Raw genomic sequence first — 22,076 nt, forward strand, 5'->3', positions numbered from 1 at the left:
GAGCCACCAATGTGAGAGGCTTAAAGTTGAGAACTAGTGGTCCCGTTTGTTGTTGTACGCTCAAACATAAAATAAGGAGAGGGCCTATTTAAATGCAAAAGAACCCCATTCTGCGGAGAATGGATGGAAGCACATCATTATAATTGTGAACAGCATCAGCTAGCTGAACGTGTTGGCTGAGCCATCAATCTCAGAGGCTTAAAGCGGAGAAATAGTGGTCCCGTTGGATGGTGCATGCTCAAGCATAAAATAAGATGACGGCCTGTTTAAATGCTGAGGTACCCCATTCTGCGGAGGATGGAAAGCAGTACATCATTATAATTGTGAACAGCATCAGCCAGTTGAGAACTAGTGGTCAAGTTTGATGGTGCGCGCTCGAGCATAATATAAGAAAAGGGACTATTTAATTGCTGAGGAACCCCATTCTGTGAAGGATGGATAGCAGCACATCATTATAATTGTGAACAGCATCAGCCAGCTGAATGTGTCTGCTGAGCTACCAATGTTAGAGGCTTAAAGTTGAGAACTAGTGGTCAAGTTTGATGGTGCGCACTCGAGCATAAAATAAGATAACGGCCTATTTAAATGCTGAGGAACCCCATTCTGCGGAGGATGGAAAGCAGCACATCATTATAATTGTGCATAGCATCAGCCAGTTGAACGTGTCGGCTGAGCCACCAATGATAGAGGCTTAAAGTTGAGAACTAGTTGTCCCGTTTCATGGTGCACGCTCAAGCATAAAATAAGATGACGGCCTATTTAAATACATAGGAACCCCATTCTGCAGAGAATAGAAAGCAGCACATCATCATAATTGTGAACACCATCAGACAGCTGAATGTATCAGCTGAGCCATCAATGTCAGAGGCTTAAAGCTCAGATCTTGTGGTCCCATGTGTTGGTGCACGCTCGAGTATAAAATAAGAAAAGGGAGGATTATACTTTCAGGGATCATTTCTGTAGGATGCAAAGGGAGAAATGTGCTCGAAAGTGTCCATACTCATTTCCACGATGATGAATTTTAGGGTTCTTGTCTCATTAGGACTCCTGTTGGCAGTGCTGCTCTCTGCAGATGCTGCCACCGTTTGATGACTTGGTCATCTTTCCAGATGGGAAGATAGTAGGCAGGAACTCATTCAGAGTGGTTGTTTGAACACCACCAATGTGAGAGGCTTAAGGTTGAGAACTAGTGGTCCCGTTTGTTGGTGCACACTCGAGTATAAAATAAGGAGAGGGCCTATTTAATTGCTGAGGAACCCCATTCTGCAGAGAATGGAAAGCAGCACATTATCATAATTGTGCACACCATCAGCCAGTTGAACATTTCGGCTGAGCCATCAGTGACAGAGGCTTAAATCTGAGAACTACTGGTCCCGTTTTATGGTGCATGCTTGAGCAAAAAATAGGAAGAGGACCTATTAAAATGCTGAGGAACCCCATTCTGCGGAGAATGGAAAGCAGCACATCATTATAATTGTGAACAGCATCAGCCAACTGAACCTGTTGGCTGAGCCATCAATGTGAGAGGCTTAAAGTTGAGAACTAGTGGTCCCGTTTGTTGTACGCTCAAACATAAAATAAGGAGAGGGCCTAGTTAAATGCAGAAGAACCCCATTCTGCGGAGAAAGGATAGAAGCACATCATTATAATTGTGCACATCTCAGCCAGCTGAACGTGTCGGCTGAGCCATCAATGTCAGAGGCTTAATGCGGAGAAATAGTGGTCCCGTTTGATGGTGCACGCTAGAGGATAAAATACGATGACGGCTAATTTAAATGCTGAAGAACCACATGCTCTGCAGAGGATGGAAAGCAGCACATAATTATAATTGTGAACTTCATCAACCAGCTGAATGCGTCGGCTGAGCCATCAATGTCAGAGGCTTAAAGTTAAGAACTAGTGGTCCCGTTTGTTGGTGCACGCTCGAGCATGAAATAGGAAGAGGGCCTATTTAAATGCTGAGGAACCCTATTCTGTGGAAAATGGAAAGCAGCGCATCATTATAATTGTGCAAAACATCAGGCAGTTGAATGTTTTGCCTGAGCCATCAATATCAGAGGCTTAAGGCTTAGAACTAGTGGTCCCGTTTGTTGGTGCACGCTCGAGCATAAAATAGGAAGAGGGCCTATTTATTTGCTGAGGAACCCCATTCTGCGTAGAATTGGAAAGCAGCACATCATTATAATTGTACACAGCATCGGCCGAGCCACCAATGTCAGAGGCTTAAAGTGGTTGTAAATCCTTACAAACCACTTTGACCTACAGGTAAGCCTAGATTAAGGCTTACCTGTAGGTCCAAGCAATATCTCCTAAACCTATATGGTTTAGGAGATATTGGCCCGAAAACGGGCACCACTAAGCGAGGCATTCTCAGCGACGGAGCTGCCGCGTGTGTCGGCTCCCGTTCGCATGCGTGGGAGTGACGTCATCGCAGCTTCGCCGAATGACAGCGGCGGAGCTGCAAGACCCCACCAACAAGATGGATGCGGCGGACTACAGGGGACAGCGGCTACTTTGCTGGCTCCTGTGTCAGGTAAGTGACACATAATGGGCTACTATGCGATGCATAGTAGTCCATTATGCTTTGCCTTTGCAGGGAATGAAAGAGGAAGTAAACTCATCAGGGTTTACTTCCTCTTTAAAGCTGAGAACTAGTGGTTCTGTTTGATGGTGCACACTCAAGCATAAAATAAGGAGAGGGCCTATTTAAATGCTGAGGAACCCCATTCTGTGGAGAATGGAAAGCAGCACATCATTATAAATGTGAACAGCATCATGCAGCTGAACGTGTCTGCTGAGCCACCAATGTCAGAGGATTAAAGCGAAGAAATAGTGGTCCCGTTTGTTGGTGCACGCTCGAGCATAAACTATGAAGAGGGCCTATTTAAATGCTGAGGAACCCCAGTATGCGAATAAAGGAAAACAGCACATCATTATAATTGTGAACAGCATCAGCCAGCTGAACGTGTCGGCCGAGCCATCAATGTCAGAGGCTTAAAGCTGAGAACTAGTGGTCCCGTTTGTTGGTGCACGCTAGAGGATAAAATAAGATGACGGCCTATTTAAATGCTGGAGGAACCCCATTCTGCGGAGGATGGAAAGCAGCGCATCATAATTGTGCATAGCATCAGCCAGTTGAACGTTTCGTCTGAGCCATCAATGACAGAGGCTTAAATCTGAGAACTAGTGGTCCCGTTTGATGGTGCACGCGCGAGCATGAAGTAAGAAAAGGGACTATTGCATTGCTGAGGAACCCCATTTTGCAGAGAATGGAAAGCAGCACATCATTATAATTGTGAACAGCATCAGCAAACTGAACGTGTCGGCTGAGCACCAATGTGAGAGGCTTAAAGTTGAGAACTAGTGGTCCCGTTTGTTGTACACTCAAACATAAAATAAGGAGAGGGCCTATTTAAATGCAAAAGAACCCCATTCTGCGTGGAATGGATGGAAGCACATAATTATAATTGTGAACAGCATCAGCCAGCTGAACGTGTCGGCTGAGCCATCAATCTCAGAGGCTTAAAGCGGAGAAATAGTGGTCCCGTTGGATGGTGCATGCTCAAGCATAAAATAAGATAACGGCCTATTTAAATGCTGAGGTACCCCATTCTGCGGAGGATGGAAAGCAGTACATCATTATAATTGTGAACAGCATCAGTCGGTTGAGAACTAGTGGTAAAGTTTGATGGTGCGCGCTCGAGCATAATATAAGAAAAGGGACTATTTAATTGCTGAGGAACCCCATTCTGCGAAGGATGGATAGCAGCACATCATCATAATTGTGAACAGCATCAGCCAGCTGAACGTATCGGCTGAGCCACCAATGTCAGAGGCTTAAAGCTCAGATCTAGTGGTCCCATTTGTTGGTGCACGCTCGCGTATAAAATAAGAAAAGGGAGGACTATACTTTCAGGGATCATTTCTGTAGGATGCAAAGGGAGAAATGTGCTCAAAAGTGTCCATACTCATCTTCCACGATGATGAATTTTAGGGTTCTTGTCTCATTAGGACTCCTGTTGGCAGTGCTGCTCTCTGCAGATGCTGCCACCGTTTGATGACTTGGTCATCTTTCCAGATGGGAAGATGATAGGCAGGAACTCATTCAGAGTGGTTGTTTGAACGCCACCAATGTAAGAGGCTTAAGGTTGAGAACTAGTGGTCCCGTTTGATGGTGCACACTCAAGCATAAAATAAGAAAATTGACTATTTAAATGCTGAGAAACCCCATTCTGCGGAGAATGGAAAGCAGCACATCATTATAATTGTACGCAGCATCAGCAAGCTGAACGTGTCGGCTGAGCCATCAATCTCAGAAGCTTAAAGCTGAGATCTAGTGGTCCCATTTGTTGGCGCAGGCTCAAGCATAAAATAAGAAAAGGGCCTATTTAAATGCTGAGGAACCCAATTCTGCGGAGAATGGATAGCAGCACATTATAACTGTGCATGACATCAACAGTGGCGGAACTACCGCCATAGCAACACATGCGGGCGCTATGGGGCCCACAGTCAAATGGGGCCCGGTGAGGATAGGCGCTGTGGCTCCGCGGGAGATAGCGGGCGGCTCCGCGGGTAGTCAGCGGGCGGCTCCGCGGGTGGTCCGCGGGTGGTCCTCGGGCGGCTCCACGGGCGGTCCGCGGGCGGCTCCGCGGGTGATAGTGGGAGGCAGATGAGAGTGGCCGGTCCGCTTGTGAGAGAGTGGGCATGAGCGGGCTGGCCAATCAGGGAGCTGACGGGCGAGGGAGCATAGAGATGACATCATCTCTCGCCGACCTCTCATCCCTGCAGTGCAGTTCCCCCTCACTGTGCAGGCAGCCAGGAAGCAGAGAGATGACATTATCTCTCTGCTGCCTGACTCTGTGACACAGCAGGAAAGTGGCAGAGCAAGTGACAATCCATAATGTGTGGCAGGCGACGTGGCAAGTGACAACCCGGGACGTGGCAAGTGACAATCTGTAACGTCTGGCAGGTGACGTGGCAAGTGAAAATCCATGACGTGGCAAATGACAATCCATAATGTGTGGCAGGCAACATGGCAAGTGACAACCAGGGACGTGGCAAGTGACAATCCGTAACGTGTGGCAGGTGACATGGCAAGTGAAAATCCGTGATGTGACAAGTGACAATCCGTAATGTGTGGCAGGTGACGTGGCAAGTGACAACCCGGGACGTGCAAGTGACAATCCATAATGTGTGGCAAGTGACAATCTAGGATGTGGTAAGTGACAATCTGTAATGTGTGGCAATCTAGGACGTGGCAAGTGACAATCCGTAATGTGTGGCAGGTGACGTGTCAAGTGACAACCTGAATGTGGCAAGTGACAATCCATAACATGTGGCAGGTGACGTGGCAAGTGAAAATCCGTGACGTGACAAGTGACAATCCGTAATGTGTGGCAGGTGACGTGGCAAGTGACAATCCGTAATGTGTGGCAGGTGACGGGGCAAGTGACAACTCGAGACGTGGCAAGTGACAATCTAGGACATGGCAAGTGACAATCCGTAATGTGTGGCAGGTAACGTGGCAAGTGACAATCCAGGACGTGGCAAGTGGACAATCCGCAACATGTGGCAGGTGACATTCTGCAACGTGTGACAAGTGACAATCTGCATCTGGTGGCAGGCGACGTGGCAAGTGGACAATCCGCAATGTGTAGCAGGTGATGTGACAAGTGACAATCCTTAATGTGTGGTAAGTGACAATCCAGGACGTGGCAAGTGACAATCCATAATGTGTGGCAAGTGACAATCCAGGACGTGGCAAGTGACAATCCATAATGTCTGGCAAGTGACAATCCATAATGTGTGGCAAGTGACAATCCAGGACGTGGCAAGTGACAATCCATAATGTGTGGCAGGTGACTTGGCAAGTGACAATCTGGGATGTGGCAAGTGGACAATCCGCAACATGTGGTAGGTGACATTCCGCAATGTGTGACAAGTTACAATCTGCATCTGGTGGCAGGCGATGATGGCAAGTGACACGCTCAGGGATCCCACTGATTTAGCATTATGGTGAGTTGAACTATTTCATTTTATATAACAGAACAGAAATTGGTTAGAAGGCATGGAGGTCAGCAATGTGTTCCCTTCAGGGGCTGCATACAGTATACTGCATACTTTGTTGTTCAAAATTAATATAAGCGCTTGCCTGGGTACTGTGCCACATGGGTGTGGTAGTCTGTTGTTTAATGGCATTAGTTCATTTTTTTTTTGGTGGGGGGGGGCCCATGCAACATTTTGCTATGGGGCCCTGTGATTTCTAGTTACGCCCCTGGACATCAACCAGCTGAATATGTCGGGTGAGCCATCAATGACAGAGGCTTAAAACTGAGAACTAGTGGTTCTGTTTGATGGTGCACGCTCGAGTATAAAATAAGAAAAGTGACTATTTAATTGCTGAAGAACCCCATTCTGCGGAGAATGGACAGCAGCACATTATCATAAGTGTGAACAGCATCAGCCAACTGAAGGTGTCGGCTGAGCCATCAATGTCAGAGGCTTAAAGCCGAGAACTAGTGGTCCCGTTTGATGGTGCACGCTCGAGCATGAAGTAAGAAAAGGGACTATTGCATTGCTGAGGAACCCCATTTTGCAGAGAATGGAAAGCAGCACATCATTATAATTGTGAATAGCATCAGCCAACTGAACGTGTCGGCTGAGACACCAATGTGAGAGGCTTAAAGTTGAGAACTAGTGGTCCTGTTTGTTGTACGCTCAAACATAAAATAAGGAGAGGGCCTATTTAAATGCAGATGAACCCCATTCTGCGGAGAATGGATAGAAGCACATCATTATAATTGTGCACACCTCAGCCAGCTGAACGTGTCGGCTGAGCCATCAATGTCAGAGGCTTAATGCGGAGAAATAGTGTCCCGTTTGATGGTGCACGCTAGAGGATAAAATACGATGACGGCCTATTTAAATGCTGAGGAACCCCATGCTCTGCAGAGGATGGAAAGCAGCACATAATTATAATTGTGAACTTCATCAACCAGCTGAACGCGTCGGCTGAGCCATCAATGTCAGAGGCTTAAAGTTAAGAACTAGTGGTCCCGTTTGATGGTGCACGCTCGAGCATGAAATAGGAAGAGGGCCTAATTAAATGCTGAGGAACCCCATTCTGCAGAGAATAGAAAGCAGCACATCATTATAATTGTGAACAGCTTTAGGCAGTTGAACGTTTTGCCTGAGCCATCAATATCAGAGGCTTAAGGCTTAGAACCAGTGGTCCCGTTTGTTGGTGCACGCTCGAGCATAAAATAGGAAGATGGCCTATTTAATTGCTGAGGAACCCCATTCTGCAGAGAATGGAAAGCAGCGCATCATTATAATTGTGAACAGCATCAGCCAGCTGAACGTGTCGGCCGAGCCACCAATGTGAGAGGCTTAAGGTTGAGAACTAGTGGTCCTGTTTGTTGGTGCACACTCGAGTATAAAATAAGGAGAGGGCCTATTTAATTGCTGAAGAACCCCATTCTGCGGAGAATGGAAAGCGGTACATCTTTATAATTGTGAACAGCCTCAGCCAGCTGAACGTGTCGGCTGAGCCATCAATGTCAGAGGCTTAAAGCTGAGAACTAGTGGTCCCGTTTGTTGGTGTACGCTCGACCATGAAATAAGGAGAGGGCCTATTAAAATGCTGAGGAACCCCATTCTGCGGAGAATGGAAAGCAGCACATCATTATAATTGTACGCAGCATCAGCCAGCTGAAAGTGTTGGCCGAGCCACCAATGTCAGAGGCTTAAATTTGAGAACTAGGGCTTCTGTTTGATTACGGCCTATTAAAATGCTGAGGAACCCCATTCTGCGGAGGATGGATAGCAGCACATCATTATAATTGTTCATAGCATCAGCCAGTTGAACGTGTTGGCCAAGCCACCAATGTCAGAGGCTTATAGCTTAGAACTAGTGGTCCCATTTGATGGTGCACGCTCGAGCATAATATAAGAAAAGGGACTATTTATTTGCTGAGGAACCCCATTCTGCGGAGGATGGATAGCAGCACATCATTATAATTGTTCATAGCATCAGCCAGTTGAACGTGTTGGCCAAGCCACCAATGTCAGAGGCTTATAGCTGAGAACTAGTGCTCTCATTTGATGGTGCACGCTCGAGCATAATATAAGAAAAGGGACTATTTATTTGCTGAGGAACCCCATTCTGAGGAGAATTGGAAAGCAGCACATCATTATAATTGTACACAGCATCGGCCGAGCCACCAATGTCAGAGGCTTAAAGTGGTTGTAAACCCTTACAAACCACTTTGACCTACAGGTAAGCCTAGATTAAGGCTTACCTGTAGGTCCAAGCAATATCTCCTAAACCTATATGGTTTAGGAGATATTTGCCCGAAAACGGGCAACGCTGTCTACGGCGCATGCACCGTAGACAGCGGCGCGCAGGCGCACTGAGCGCGGCATTCTCAGCGACGGAGCTGCCGCGCGTGTCGGCTCCCGTTCGCATGCGCGGGAGTAACGTCATCGCGGCTTCGCCAAATGACAGCGGCGGAGCTGCAAGACCCCACCAACAAGATGGATGCGGCGGACTACAGGGGACAGCGGTGACTTCGCTGGCTCCTGTGTCAGGTAAGTGACACATAATGGTCTACTATGCGATGCATAGTAGTCCATTATGCTTTGCCTTTGCAGGGAATGAAAGAGGAAGTAAACTCATCAGGGTTTACTTCCTCTTTAAAGCTGAGAACTAGTGGTTCTGTTTGATGGTGCACACTCAAGTATAAAATAAGGAGAGGGCCTATTTAAATGCTGAGGAACCCCATTCTGTGGAGAATGGAAAGCAGCACATCATTATAAATGTGAACAGCATCATGCAGCTGAACGTGTCTGCTGAGCCACCAATGTCAGAGGATTAAAGCGAAGAAATAGTGGTCCCGTTTGTTGGTGCACGCTCGAGCATAAACTATGAAGAGGGCCTATTTAAATGCTGAGGAACCCCAATATGTGAACAAAGGAAAACAGCACATCATTATAATTGTGAACAGCATCAGCCAGCTGAACGTGTCGGCTGAGCCATCAATGTCAGAGGCTTAAAGCTGAGAACTAGTGGTCCCGTTTGTTGGTGCACGCTAGAGGATAAAATAAGATGACGGCCTATTTAAATGCTGGAGGAACCCCATTCTGCGGAGGATGGAAAGCAGCGCATCATAATTGTGCATAGCATCAGCCAGTTGAACGTTTCGTCTGAGCCATCAATGACAGAGGCTTAAATCTGAGAACTAGTGGTCCCGTTTGATGGTGCACGCGCGAGCATGAAGTAAGAAAAGGGACTATTGCATTGCTGAGGAACCCCATTTTGCAGAGAATGGAAAGCAGCAAACTGAACGCGTCGGCTGAGCACCAATGTGAGAGGCTTAAAGTTGAGAACTAGTGGTCTCGTTTGTTGTACACTCAAACATAAAATAAGGAGAGGGCCTATTTAAATGCAAAAGAACCCCATTCTGCATGGAATGGATGGAAGCACATCATTATAATTGTGAACAGCATCAGCCAGCTGAACGTGTCGGCTGAGCCATCAATCTCAGAGGCTTAAAGCAGAGAAATAGTGGTCCCGTTGGATGGTGCATGCTCAAGCATAAAATAAGATGACGGCCTATTTAAATGCTGAGGTACCCCATTCTGCGGAGGATGGAAAGCAGTACATCATTATAATTGTGAACAGCATCAGTCGGTTGAGAACTAGTGGTCAAGTTTGATGGTGCACGCTCGAGCATAATATAAGAAAAGGGACTATTTAATTGCTGAGGAACCCCATTCTGCGAAGGATGGATAGCAGCACATCATTATAATTGTGAACAGCATCAGCCAGCTGAACGTATCGGCTGAGCCACCAATGTCAGAGGCTTAAAGCTCAGATCTTGTGGTCCCATTTGTTGGTGCACGCTCGAGTATAAAATAAGAAAAGGGAGGACTATACTTTCAGGGATCATTTCTGTAGGATGCAAAGGGAGAAATGTGCTCAAAAGTGTCCATACTCATCTTCCACGATGATGAATTTTAGGGTTCTTGTCTCATTAGGACTCCTGTTGGCAGTGCTGCTCTCTGCAGATGCTGCCACCGTTTGATGACTTGGTCATCTTTCCAGATGGGAAGATGATAGGCAGGAACTCATTCAGAGTGGTTGTTTGAATGCCACCAATGTGAGAGGCTTAAGGTTGAGAACTAGTGGTCCCGTTTGATGGTGCACACTCAAGCATAAAATAAGAAAATTGACTATTTAAATGCTGAGGAACCCCATTCTGCGGAGAATGGAAAGCAGCACATCATTATAATTGTACGCAGCATCAGCAAGCTGAACGTGTCGGCTGAGCCATCAATCTCAGAAGCTTAAAGCTAAATCTAGTGGTCCCATTTGTTGGCGCAGGCTCAAGCATAAAATAAGAAAAGGGCCTATTTAAATGCTGAGGAACCCAATTTTGCGGAGAATGGATAGCAGCACATTATAACTGTGCATGGCATCAACCAGCTGAATGTGTCGGGTGAGCCATCAATGACAGAGGCTTAAAACTGAGAACTAGTGGTTCTGTTTGATGGTGCAGGCTCGAGTATAAAATAAGAAAAGTGACTATTTAATTGCTGAGGAACCCCATTCTGCGGAGAATGGACAGCAGCACATTATCATAAGTGTGAACAGCATCAGCCAACTGAAGGTGTCGGCTGAGCCATCAATGTCAGAGGCTTAAAGTTGACATATAGTGGTCCTGTTTGTTGTACGCTCAAACATAAAATAAGGAGAGGGCCTATTTAAATGCAGAAAAACCCCATTCTGCGGAGAATGGAAAGCAGCACATCATTATAATTGTGAACAGCATCAGCCAGCTGAACGTGTCTGCTGAGCCCTCAATGTCAGAGGCTTAATGCGGAGAAATAGTGGTCCTGTTGGATGGTGCACGCTAGAGGATAAAATATGATGACGGCCTATTTAAATGCTGAGGAACCCCATTCTGCAGAGAATGGATAGAAGCACATCATTATAATTGTGCACACCTCAGCCAGCTGAACGTGTCGGCTGAGCCATCAATGTCAGAGGCTTAATGCGGAGAAATAGTGTCCCGTTTGATGGTGCACGCTAGATGATAAAATACGATGACGGCCTATTTAAATGCTGAGGAACCCCATGCTCTGCAGAGGATGGAAAGCAGCACATAATTATAATTGTGAACTTCATCAACCAGCTGAACGCGTCGGCTGAGCCATCAATGTCAGAGGCTTAAAGCTGAGAACTAGTGGTCCCGTTTGATGGTGCACGCTCGAGCATGAAGTAAGAAAAGGGACTATTGCATTGCTGAGGAACCCCATTTTGCAGAGAATGGAAAGCAGCACATCATTATAATTGTGAACAGCATCAGCCAACTGAACGTGTCGGCTGAGACACCAATGTGAGAGGCTTAAAGTTGAGATCTAGTGGTCCTGTTTGTTGTACGCTCAAACATAAAATAAGGAGAGGGCCTATTTAAATGCAGATGAACCCCATTCTGCGGAGAATGGATAGAAGCACATCATTATAATTGTGCACACCTCAGCCAGCTGAACGTGTCGGCTGAGCCATCAATGTCAGAGGCTTAATGCAGAGAAATAGTGTCCCGTTTGATGGTGCACGCTAGAGGATAAAATACGATGATGGCCTATTTAAATACTGAGGAACCCCATGCTCTGCAGAGGATGGAAAGCAGCACATAATTATAATTGTGAACTTCATCAACCAGCTGAACGCGTCGGCTGAGCCATCAATGTCAGAGGCTTAAAGTTAAGAACTAGTGGTCCCGTTTGATGGTGCACGCTCGAGCATGAAATAGGAAGAGGGCCTAATTAAATGCTGAGGAACCCCATTCTGCAGAGAATAGAAAGCAGCACATCATTATAATTGTGAACAGCATCAGGCAGTTGAACGTTTTGCCTGAGCCATCAATATCAGAGGCTTAAGGCTTAGAACCAGTGGTCCCGTTTGTTGGTGCACGCTCGAGCATAAAATAGGAAGAGGGCCTATTTAATTGCTGAGGAACCCCATTCTGCAGAGAATGGAAAGCAGCGCATCATTATAATTGTGAACAGCATCAGCCAGCTGAACGTGTCGGCCGAGCCACCAATGTGAGAGGCTTAAGGTTGAGAACTAGTGGTCCTGTTTGTTGGTGCACACTCGAGTATAAAATAAGGAGAGGGCCTATTTAATTGCTGAAGAACTCCATTCTGCGGAGAATGGAAAGCGGTACATCTTTATAATTGTGAACAGCATCAGCCAACTGAAGGTGTCGGCTGAGCCATCAATGTCAGAGGCTTAAAGCTGAGAACTAGTGGTCCCGTTTGTTGGTGTACGCTCGACCATGAAATAAGGAGAGGGCCTATTAAAATGCTGAGGAACCCCATTCTGCGGAGAATGGAAAGCAGCACATCATTATAATTGTACGCAGCATCAGCCAGCTGAACGTGTTGGCCGAGCCACCAATGTCAGAGGCTTAAATTTGAGAACTAGGGCTCCTGTTTGATGGTGCACACTCGAGCATAAAAAAAGATTACGGCCTATTTAAATGCTGAGGAACCCCATTCTGCGGAGGATGGATAGCAGCACATCATTATAATTGTTCATAGCATCAGCCAGTTGAACGTGTTGACCAAGCCACCAATGTCAGAGGCTTATAGCTGAGAACTAGTGGTCCCATTTGATGATGCACGCTCGAGCATAATATAAGAAAAGGGACTATTTATTTGCTGAGGAACCCCATTCTGCAGAGAATTGGAAAGCAGCACATCATTATAATTGTACACAGCATCGGCCGAGCCACCAATGTCAGAGGCTTAAAGTGGTTGTAAACCCTTACAAACCACTTTGACCTACAGGTAAGCCTAGATTAAGGCTTACCTGTAGGTCCAAGCAATATCTCCTAAACCTATATGGTTTAGGAGATATTTGCCTAAAAACGGGCACCGCTGTCTACGGCGCATGCGCCGTAGACAGCGGCGCGCAGGCGCACTGAGCGCGGCATTCTCAGCGACGGAGCTGCCACGCGTGTCGGCTCCCATTCGCATGCGCGGGAGTGACATCATTGCGGCTTCGCCGAATGACAGCGGCATAGCTGCAAGACCCCACCAACAAGATGGATGCGGCGGACTACAGGGGACAGAGGCGACTTCACTGGCTCCTGTGTCAGGTAAGTGACACATAATGGGCTACTATGCGATGCATAGTAGTCCATTATGCTTTGCCTTTGCAGGGAATGAAAGAGGAAGTAAACTCATCAGGGTTTACTTCCTCTTTAAAGCTGAGAACTAGTGGTTCTGTTTGATGGTGCACACTCAAGCATAAAATAAGGAGAGGGCCTATTTAAATGCTGAGGAACCCCATTCTGTGGAGAATGGAAAGCAGCACATCATTATAAATGTGAACAGCATCATGCAGCTGAACGTGTCTGCTGAGCCACCAATGTCAGAGGATTAAAGCGAAGAAATAGTGGTCCCGTTTGTTGGTGCACGCTCGAGCATAAACTATGAAGAGGGCCTATTTAAATGCTGAGGAACCCCAATATGTGAACAAAGGAAAACAGCACATCATTATAATTGTGAACAGCATCAGCCAGCTGAACGTGTCGGCTGAGCCATCAATGTCAGAGGCTTAATGCGGAGAAATAGTGGTCCCGTTTGATGGTGCACACTAGAGGATAAAATACGATGACGGCCTATTTATTTTATTTTTTTTAATTAGTTTTTATTAAAGAAAAGGAGCACATACAACTCATCACAGACAGATTATCAGAGGAGTAGTGTAAACAACAAGCAGTAACCACCCTAAATGTACTTAGACTCCAATAGTAATATTTCAAAAAGTGTATATAACTCCCTCCAGTTTTATCTATAAGAGGTCAGTGAGCTCTGAGAGGAGAACAAGCTCAGAGAGAGAAGGAAAGTCCAGAAAGTATAAATAAAGCGGGGGGGGGGGAGTTGTCCATTCGCCTCAGCAGAGTCTACTTACTGTCCCAGCCATCAGATTGAAAATTAGAAAATAAAACAGGTTTCTCATACCAAGACACGGCTATATCACATCACACAGGTTGGGACACCATATCCGCATATACAGAGGTGTACTTAAAGGCGACCCAGCAGGCCCATATTTTTTTGGCAAGGTCAGACTTGCCTCTCAGAGAGAGTGTCAGGTCTTCCATGTAATATAGATGATCGACCTTGAGCAGCCAGCAGCGGAGAGTAGGGATCCTCCTCTGCTTCCAATACCTCAGTATAAGAGTCTTCGCAGCATTGAGGAGATGGGGTGTAATAGAACGTTTATATGAGCCTGCTGGCTGACCCGAACAATGAAACAAAACATACCATTGATCATTAGGAACCTCCCGACCCTGAATTTGCTGAATCCAATATAGGACTGCGAGCCAGAACGGGCGTATTCGTGGACAAAACCACCAGATGTGAGCGTGAGAGGCTCGCTCACCACACTCTCTCCAGCAGAGCGGGGAGGTTTGGGGGAAAAACCGATGCAGTGTCACAGGCGTGTAATGCCACCTGGTCAACAGCTTGTAGGTCATCTCAGATGTTTTGGAGGAGCCTGAAGCAGCATGCGCCATGGTAAGAATGTTAGACACTTGGGTAGGGGTGAGTTCCTTATCCAGATCCAGCTCCCAGTTTCGGATAAAAGTAGGGGTCTTGTGAGACTCCAGGGATAACAACGTGTGATAAAAATAAGAGACAGGTTTCTCCACAGGTAAGGCACCTGAGAAAGCAGATTCTATAGGTGTAAGATCATTTATGGAGCGTAGAGGTTTAGGAAGGGAGCGAACAAAGGCCGTCAGTTGACAGTATTTCCAGCGGTCCATGAATGAAATAGATAACTCCCCCATGATGGCCAAGAGTGGGAGAATCCCGGAGGGGCCAGTGAACTGATGGAGGAGAGTTTTATCCCCGAGACTCCAAGAAAAGCGGGAGCGAGGGCCCATATTCCCAGGCGGAAAATAGTTATGGCCCGACAAAGCCATCAAAGGTGAATTGTAGGGCCAGGACCGTTTTGTGCACAGGGAGTCCCATACTGCAAGAGAGGAGGTCGTTAGCGGTGAAGAATTGGTAGACAAAGCCCTATATTTCCTTGGAAGCCACATAAGGTTGGAAAGATCAGTCTCACCCAGCATTGTTTCTAGTTCGACCCACAGCTTAGTATTTGCACAATATTTCCAATCTGATAGCCTGGCCAGCACAATGGCTCGGAAGTAGAGTCGGAAATCCGGTACTGCCAGGCCCCCAGCGCTCCGTGGTCGCTGGAGCAGGGACCGTGGGAGTCTGGGTCTCCTCCTATTCCATATATACCTATATACCATTGAGGTTAATATAGTAAAGAACCCCACTGGCACCCCGAATGGGATCATTTGCAGCATAAAGAGCACTCTGGGCAGCAGGTTCATCTTTACCACCCCAATTCTTCCCAGCCAGGAATGACCTAACTGGGACCATTTCTGAAGGTCCGATCTAAGCGTGTTGAGGAGCGGTAGAAAATTGGCACGGAAAAGAGCAAGTGGGTTGGGCGTTAAATAGATACCTAAATATTTCATGTGCCGTGTCTGCCAGGTAAAGGGGAAAGACTGTTTAATGTGTGTTGCGTCGCGTGGGGGGACTGTTACGTTTAAAATTTCGGATTTGGACATGTTTATTTTAAAATTAGACACCTTGCCATAAGCTGAAAATTCGGATATGAGGTTAGGGAGAGAAATCAGGGGCTGTTGCACGTAAAACAAAATATAATCTGCATAGGCAGCGTATTTATGTTCCATTTTGCCCACTGTAATACCATGTATGTTCGGGTTACGTCGGACAATGGACAGGAAGGGCTCCAACGATATTGCGAATAGTATGGGTGAAAGCAGGCAGCCCTGGCGCGTGCCATTATGTAGGGTAAAGGGGTCACTAAGAGTGCCGTTAACCCTCAATTGGGCCGTGGGATGACGATAAAGAGCTAAAATTTGTGACCTAAGGGCAGGGCCGACCCCGAGGTGGGACAGCGTCGCCATAAGAAACTCCCAGTCCACCCTGTCAAAGGCTTTTTCAGCATCTGTGGAAAGCAACAAGGTGGGCCGGGAGAGACGCCATACAAACGACATCAGGGTGAAGGTGCGTAAGGAATTGTCGCGAGCCTCTCTCCCCGGTATAAAGCCTGTTTGGTCCCGTGTTATCCATTGTGGGACCAGAGGTAATAATCTATTCGCAATTGCTTTAGCGTAGATTTTGGCGTCAATGTTAAGCAACGAGATAGGGCGATAGCTTGCACAATCGGCCGGGTCTTTCCCGTCCTTAGGTATAACCGTAACATGGGCATGAGTAGTCTCCGGGCGGAGAGCACCGCCGGTCAAGGTCACATTAGCATAATTAGACAGGTGGGGGAGTAACTTATCTGCATAGGAGCGATAATAGGCCACTGGGAGGCCATCAGGGCCAGGTGCTTTGCCCTTCGCCATATCTCGTAGAGCTCTCAATAACTCCGTCGTGGTAAATTCCCCTTCCAGAGCGGCCAGGGCCTCAGAGGAAAGCTGAGGAAGGGCAGCTCGGGCCAGGTACTCACGGATAAGCCTCTGCCTATCATCTCCGCCGACATCATTTTGTCGGACATGATAAAGATGCTGGTAGAACTCCCTGAATTCTCTAGCTATCTGTGGAGTGGTGAAGGCCATGGACCCCCCAGGGGTTCTAGTTTTAGGTATGAACGCAGTGGCTTTCCGTTGTCTAATGGAAGTAGCTAACAATCTGCTGGGTTTATCCCCCCACTCGTAAAAGCGCTGGGCCACCAACCGCGATCTAGACTTCTGATCTAAATGTAGGAGGGTCTTCAGGGATTCACGTTTTTCGGTGAGGGTGTGTAAAACGGACGTAGAGAGGCTCCGTTTATGAATCCAGGCTCTTAATCTCCGCTATCAACATAAGTTAGTGTGCGAACCGCTCCCTTTTCTTCCTGGCGCCCAGTTCAATGAGTTTACCTCTAATAAAGGCCTTGTGCGCTTCCCACAACACGCCCGGGGAGATCTCGTCACTCACATTAGTCTGGAAGTAGAAATCTAACTCCTCACCCAAGACTTTCCTGTCCGCTTCCTCGGATATGAGGGATTCGTTCAGTCGCCAATTGGCAGCCTTGAGGGGCAAAGAATCAACTTTAAGGGTGAACAAAGTCGGAGCATGATCCGACAGGGGGGATGTTTCTATGGCCGACCGTACTAGGAGTGGCAGATGCTGGTGGTCAAGAAAACAGAGATCTATTCTCGAATATGTACGATGCACCGTGGAGTAATATGTAAAGTCACGGTCGCGAGGGTGCGTGATCCTCCAGGTGTCCATCAACTGCAGCTCATGGAGTTTTGTGCGGATACATTTCAACTGCTTATATGACAAGGACGAGCTCCCCCTGGAAGTGTCCAGAGAGGGTTCCAGAGCTGCATTGAAGTCACCCGTCAGGACCACACAGCCCCCAGCGAAGTCCCCTAGTTTAGAGAGTGTCGAAGCAATAAATGATGCTTGGTGTCTATTGGGAGAGTAAAGAGTAACCAGAGTGCATGGCATGCTGCCCAGAGTGCCTCGTAAGAACAGAAAGCGGCCAGTCGGATCACTTAACATAGATTCTAGCTTGAACGCGGTGCCCCTCCGAAACCCAATGGCTACGCCCTTGGCCTTAGAAATATTTGAAAGGCCGTAATACCAAGTAGGGTATTTGGGGGAGTATAATTTAACTGAAGTGGTGTGGGTGAGGTGGGTCTCCTGTAGAAAAACCACATCTCCGCGGAGACGGTTCAGTTCTCGGAACAATTGATGTCTTTTCCCAGGGGCGTGAAGGCCCCTAACATCGAACGAAACAAAGTTCACCGTAGCCATCGGGTCTCAGAAAGGGGGACCGCCTCCCATGCCCCCACAGTACAGAATAACCAAGGCAAATAGGACCCCTCCCCCATCAGGGGGACGAGAACGGGCGAGGAGAGGAACGGGGAAGAAGAGGACAACCAGGGGAGAGAGAAAGAAAGAGAGAGGAGTACAGGGAGAGAAATAGTATAGCAAAGACCAGAGTAAGAAAGAAAGCAGCATAGCAATAGATCTAACCGCACGCAGAAAACTGCAGTGCAAGGGCGGGCCGCCCGGGATCCCCACACCCCCCCCCCCGCAGAGCAGGGCAAGGGCACCGGGACCCCGCGCAAGGCGGAACCCGTCGATGACGGCCTATTTAAATGTTGAGGAACCCCATGCTCTGCAGAGGATGGAAAGCAGCACATAATTCAAATTGTGAACTTCATCAACCAGCTGAACGCGTCGGCTGAGCCATCAATGTCAGAGGCTTAAAGTTAAGAACTAGTGGTCCCGTTTGTTGGTGCACGCTCGAGCATGAAATAGGAAGAGGGCCTATTTAAATGCTGAGGAATCCTATTCTGCGGAAAATGGAAAGCAGCGCATCATTATAATTGTGCAAAACATCAGGCAGTTGAACGTTTTGCCTGAGCCATCAATATCAGAGGCTTAAGGCTTAGAACCAGTGGTCCCGTTTGTTGGTGCACGCTAGAGCATAAAATAGGAAGAGGGCCTATTTAATTGCTGAGGAACCCCATTCTGCGGAGAATTGGAAAGCAGCACATCATTATAATTGTACACAGCATCGGCCGAGCCACCAATGTCAGAGGCTTAAAGTGGTTGTAAACCCTTACAAACCACTTTGACCTACAGGTAAGCCTAGATTAAGGCTTACCTGTAGGTCCAAGCAATATCTCCTAAATCTATATGGTTTAGGAGATATTTGCCCGAAAACGGGCACCGCTGTCTACGGCGCATGCGCCGTAGACAGCGGCGCGCAGGCGAACTGAGCGCGGCATTCTCAGCGGCGGAGCTGCCGCGTGTGTCGGCTCCCGTTCGCATGCGCGGGAGTGACGTCATCGCGGCTTCGCCGAATGACAGCGGCGGAGCTGCAAGACCCCACCAACAAGATGGATGCGGCGGACTACAGGGGACAGCGGCGACTTCGCTGGCTCCTGTGTCAGGTAAGTGACACATAATGGGCTACTATGCGATGCATAGTAGTCCATTATGCTTTGCCTTTGCAGGGAATGAAAGAGGAAGTAAACTCATCAGGGTTTACTTCCTCTTTAAAGCTGAGAACTAGTGGTTCTGTTTGATGGTGCACACTCAAGCATAAAATAAGGAGAGGGCCTATTTAAATGCTGAGGAACCCCATTCTGTGGAGAATGGAAAGCAGCACATCATTATAAATGTGAACAGCATCATGCAGCTGAACGTGTCTGCTGAGCCACCAATGTCAGAGGATTAAAGCGAAGAAATAGTGGTCCAGTTTGTTGGTGCACGCTCGAGCATAAACTATGAAGAGGGCCTATTTAAATGCTGAGGAACCCCAATATGCGAATAAAGGAAAACAGCACATCATTATAATTGTGAACAGCATCAGCCAGCTGAACGTGTCGGCTGAGCCACCAATGTCAGAGGCTTAAAGCTGAGAACTAGTGGTCCCGTTTGTTGGTGCACGCTAGAGGATAAAATAAGATGACGGCCTATTTAAATGCTGGAGGAACCCCATTCTGCGGAGGATGGAAAGCAGCGCATCATAATTGTGCATAGCATCAGCCAGTTGAACGTTTCATCTGAGCCATCAATGACAGAGGCTTAAATCTGAGAACTAGTGGTCCCGTTTGATGGTGCACGCGCGAGCATGCAGTAAGAAAAGGGACTATTTCATTGATGAGGAACCCCATTTTGCAGAGAATGGAAAGCAGCACATCATTATAATTGTGAACAGCATCAGCAAACTGAACGCGTCGGCTGAGCACCAATGTGAGAGGCTTAAAGTTGAGAACTAGTGGTCCCGTTTGTTGTACACTCAAACATAAAATAAGGAGAGGGCCTATTTAAATGCAAAAGAACCCCATTCTGCGTGGAATGGATGGAAGCACATCATTATAATTGTGAACAGCATCAGCCAGCTGAACGTGTCGGCTGAGCCATCAATCTCAGAGGCTTAAAGCAGAGAAATAGTGGTCCCGTTGGATGGTGCATGCTCAAGCATAAAATAAGATGATGGCCTATTTAAATGCTGAGGTACCCCATTCTGCGGAGGATGGAAAGCAGTATATCATTATAATTGTGAACAGCATCAGTCGGTTGAGAACTAGTGGTCAAGTTTGATGGTGCGCGCTCGAGCATAATATAAGAAAAGGGACTATTTAATTGCTGAGGAACCCCATTCTGTGAAGGATGGATAGCAGCACATCATCATAATTGTGAACAGCATCAGCCAGCTGAACGTATCGGCTGAGCCATCAATGTCAGAGGCTTAAAGCTCAGATCTTGTGGTCCCATTTGTTGGTGCACGCTCGAGTATAAAATAAGAAAAGGGAGGACTATACTTTCAGGGATCATTTCTGTAGGATGCAAAGGGAGAAATGTGCTCGAAAGTGTCCATACTCATCTTCCACGATGATGAATTTTAGGGTTCTTGTCTCATTAGGACTCCTGTTGGCAGTGCTGCTCTCTGCAGATGCTGCCACCGTTTGATGACTTGGTCATCTTTCCAGATGGGAAGATGGTAGGCAGGAACTCATTCAGAGTGTTTGTTTGAACGCCACCAATGTGAGAGGCTTAAGGTTGAGAACTAGTGGTCCCGTTTGATGGAGCACACTCAAGCATAAAATAAGGAGAGGGCCTATTTAACCAGTTGCCGACCGCCGCACGCCGATGTACGTCGGCAGAATGGCACGGGCAGGCATAAGGGCTTACATGTACGTCCCTTGCCTCCCGCAGGTCGGGGGCCCGATCGGGCCCCCGCCCGGTGCCTGCGGCGGTCGGTTTTTGTCCGGGAGCGATCCGGGACGAGGGGGCGGCCATTCATTCATGGCCACCCCCTCGCGATCGCTCCCGACGAATAGAAATCCCCCGTGACATCACTTCCTCTCCTGTAATGTAAACACAGGAGAGGAAGTGATGTATTCTCTCCTCCGTGTCGGTATTTTTCGTTCCGACACGGAGAAGAGCGGATCGGTGAGTTGCACCAACACTCTACACACACAGTAGAACATGCCAGGCACACTCACACCCCCCCCTTTACCCCCCGATCACCCCCCCAATTACCCCTGCCCCCCAGTCACAGTGACACCAATGTCATTTTTTTTTTTTTTTTTTTTGCATTGGTGTCATTTGTGACTGTAATAACTGTTAGGGCAGTTAGAGTTAGCCCCCTTTAGTTCTAAGGTACCCCCCTAACCCCCCCAATAAAGGTTTAACCCCGTGATCACCCCCCGTCGCCAGTGTCACTAAGGCTGGGTTCACATTGCAGCGGTTTATGAGAACGAATGTGATTCGCACCGCACTGCAGTGCAAATCACATCCGATCTCTGTGCGATTCGAGTTCAGCCATTCGCCGCACCCGCCGCACCCGCCGCAAATTCGCACGGGACCCTTTTTTTGGCCCGCAGCAGAATCGGATCGCATGGGTGTTCACACCATGCGATCCGAGTTTGCAGATCGCACTGCGATATGCGAACTGATCTGGGGGTGTCAGTAACATTTCACTGACACTCCCAGCAGTTCGCATAGGGCAGTGTGAACTGCCGCCGGGAGGCATGCGATGCGGGAACCCGCCGCGGATTCGCGGCGTTTCCGCATCGCTCCAGTGTGAACCCAGCCTAATAAGCGATCATTTTTCTGATCGCCGTATTAGTGTCACAGGTGACGCTAGTTAGGCAGGTAGGTATTTAGGTTCGCCGCAGCTTTTTATAGCGCCAGGGACCCCCATATACTACCGCATAAAGCCCCCTGATTGCCCCCTAGTTAACCCTTTCACCAGTGATCACCATATAACTGTTACAGGTGACGCTGGTTGGTTAGTTATTTTTTTATAGTTTCAGGGCACCCGCCATTTATTACCTAATAAAGGTTTAACCCCCTGATCACCCGGCGGGTGTCATTTGTGACTAATAACTGTTAGGGCAGTTAGGGTTAGCCCCCTTTAGTTCTAAGGTACCCCCCTAACCCCCCCAATAAAGGTTTAACCCTGTGATCACCCCCCGTCGCCAGTGTCACTAAGGCTGGGTTCA

The 22,076-nt window shown here is 47.7% G+C and overlaps 4 non-coding genes across 4 annotated transcripts; all 4 read left to right on the plus strand.

The window, feature by feature from the left end:
• The first annotated feature begins 932 nt into the window (after positions 1-932).
• Positions 933-1,146, plus strand: LOC143932486 (small nucleolar RNA U3). Its single transcript, XR_013262919.1, has one exon. It is a non-coding gene; the product is annotated as a small nucleolar RNA U3 (small nucleolar RNA).
• Positions 1,147-3,900: 2,754 nt separating this feature from the next.
• On the plus strand, positions 3,901-4,115 carry LOC143932482 (small nucleolar RNA U3). Its single transcript, XR_013262915.1, has one exon. It is a non-coding gene; the product is annotated as a small nucleolar RNA U3 (small nucleolar RNA).
• A 5,812-nt stretch (positions 4,116-9,927) lies between these two features.
• On the plus strand, positions 9,928-10,142 carry LOC143932483 (small nucleolar RNA U3). Its single transcript, XR_013262916.1, has one exon. It is a non-coding gene; the product is annotated as a small nucleolar RNA U3 (small nucleolar RNA).
• A 10,238-nt stretch (positions 10,143-20,380) lies between these two features.
• On the plus strand, positions 20,381-20,595 carry LOC143932520 (small nucleolar RNA U3). Its single transcript, XR_013262947.1, has one exon. It is a non-coding gene; the product is annotated as a small nucleolar RNA U3 (small nucleolar RNA).
• Positions 20,596-22,076: the final 1,481 nt, after the last annotated feature.

The sequence above is a fragment of the Lithobates pipiens genome, unplaced genomic scaffold (assembly GCF_037356315.1).
Source record: "Lithobates pipiens isolate NorthernLeopardFrog02 unplaced genomic scaffold, aLitPip1_a1.2 Scaffold_25, whole genome shotgun sequence".
In the NCBI taxonomy this organism is placed as follows: domain Eukaryota; kingdom Metazoa; phylum Chordata; class Amphibia; order Anura; family Ranidae; genus Lithobates; species Lithobates pipiens.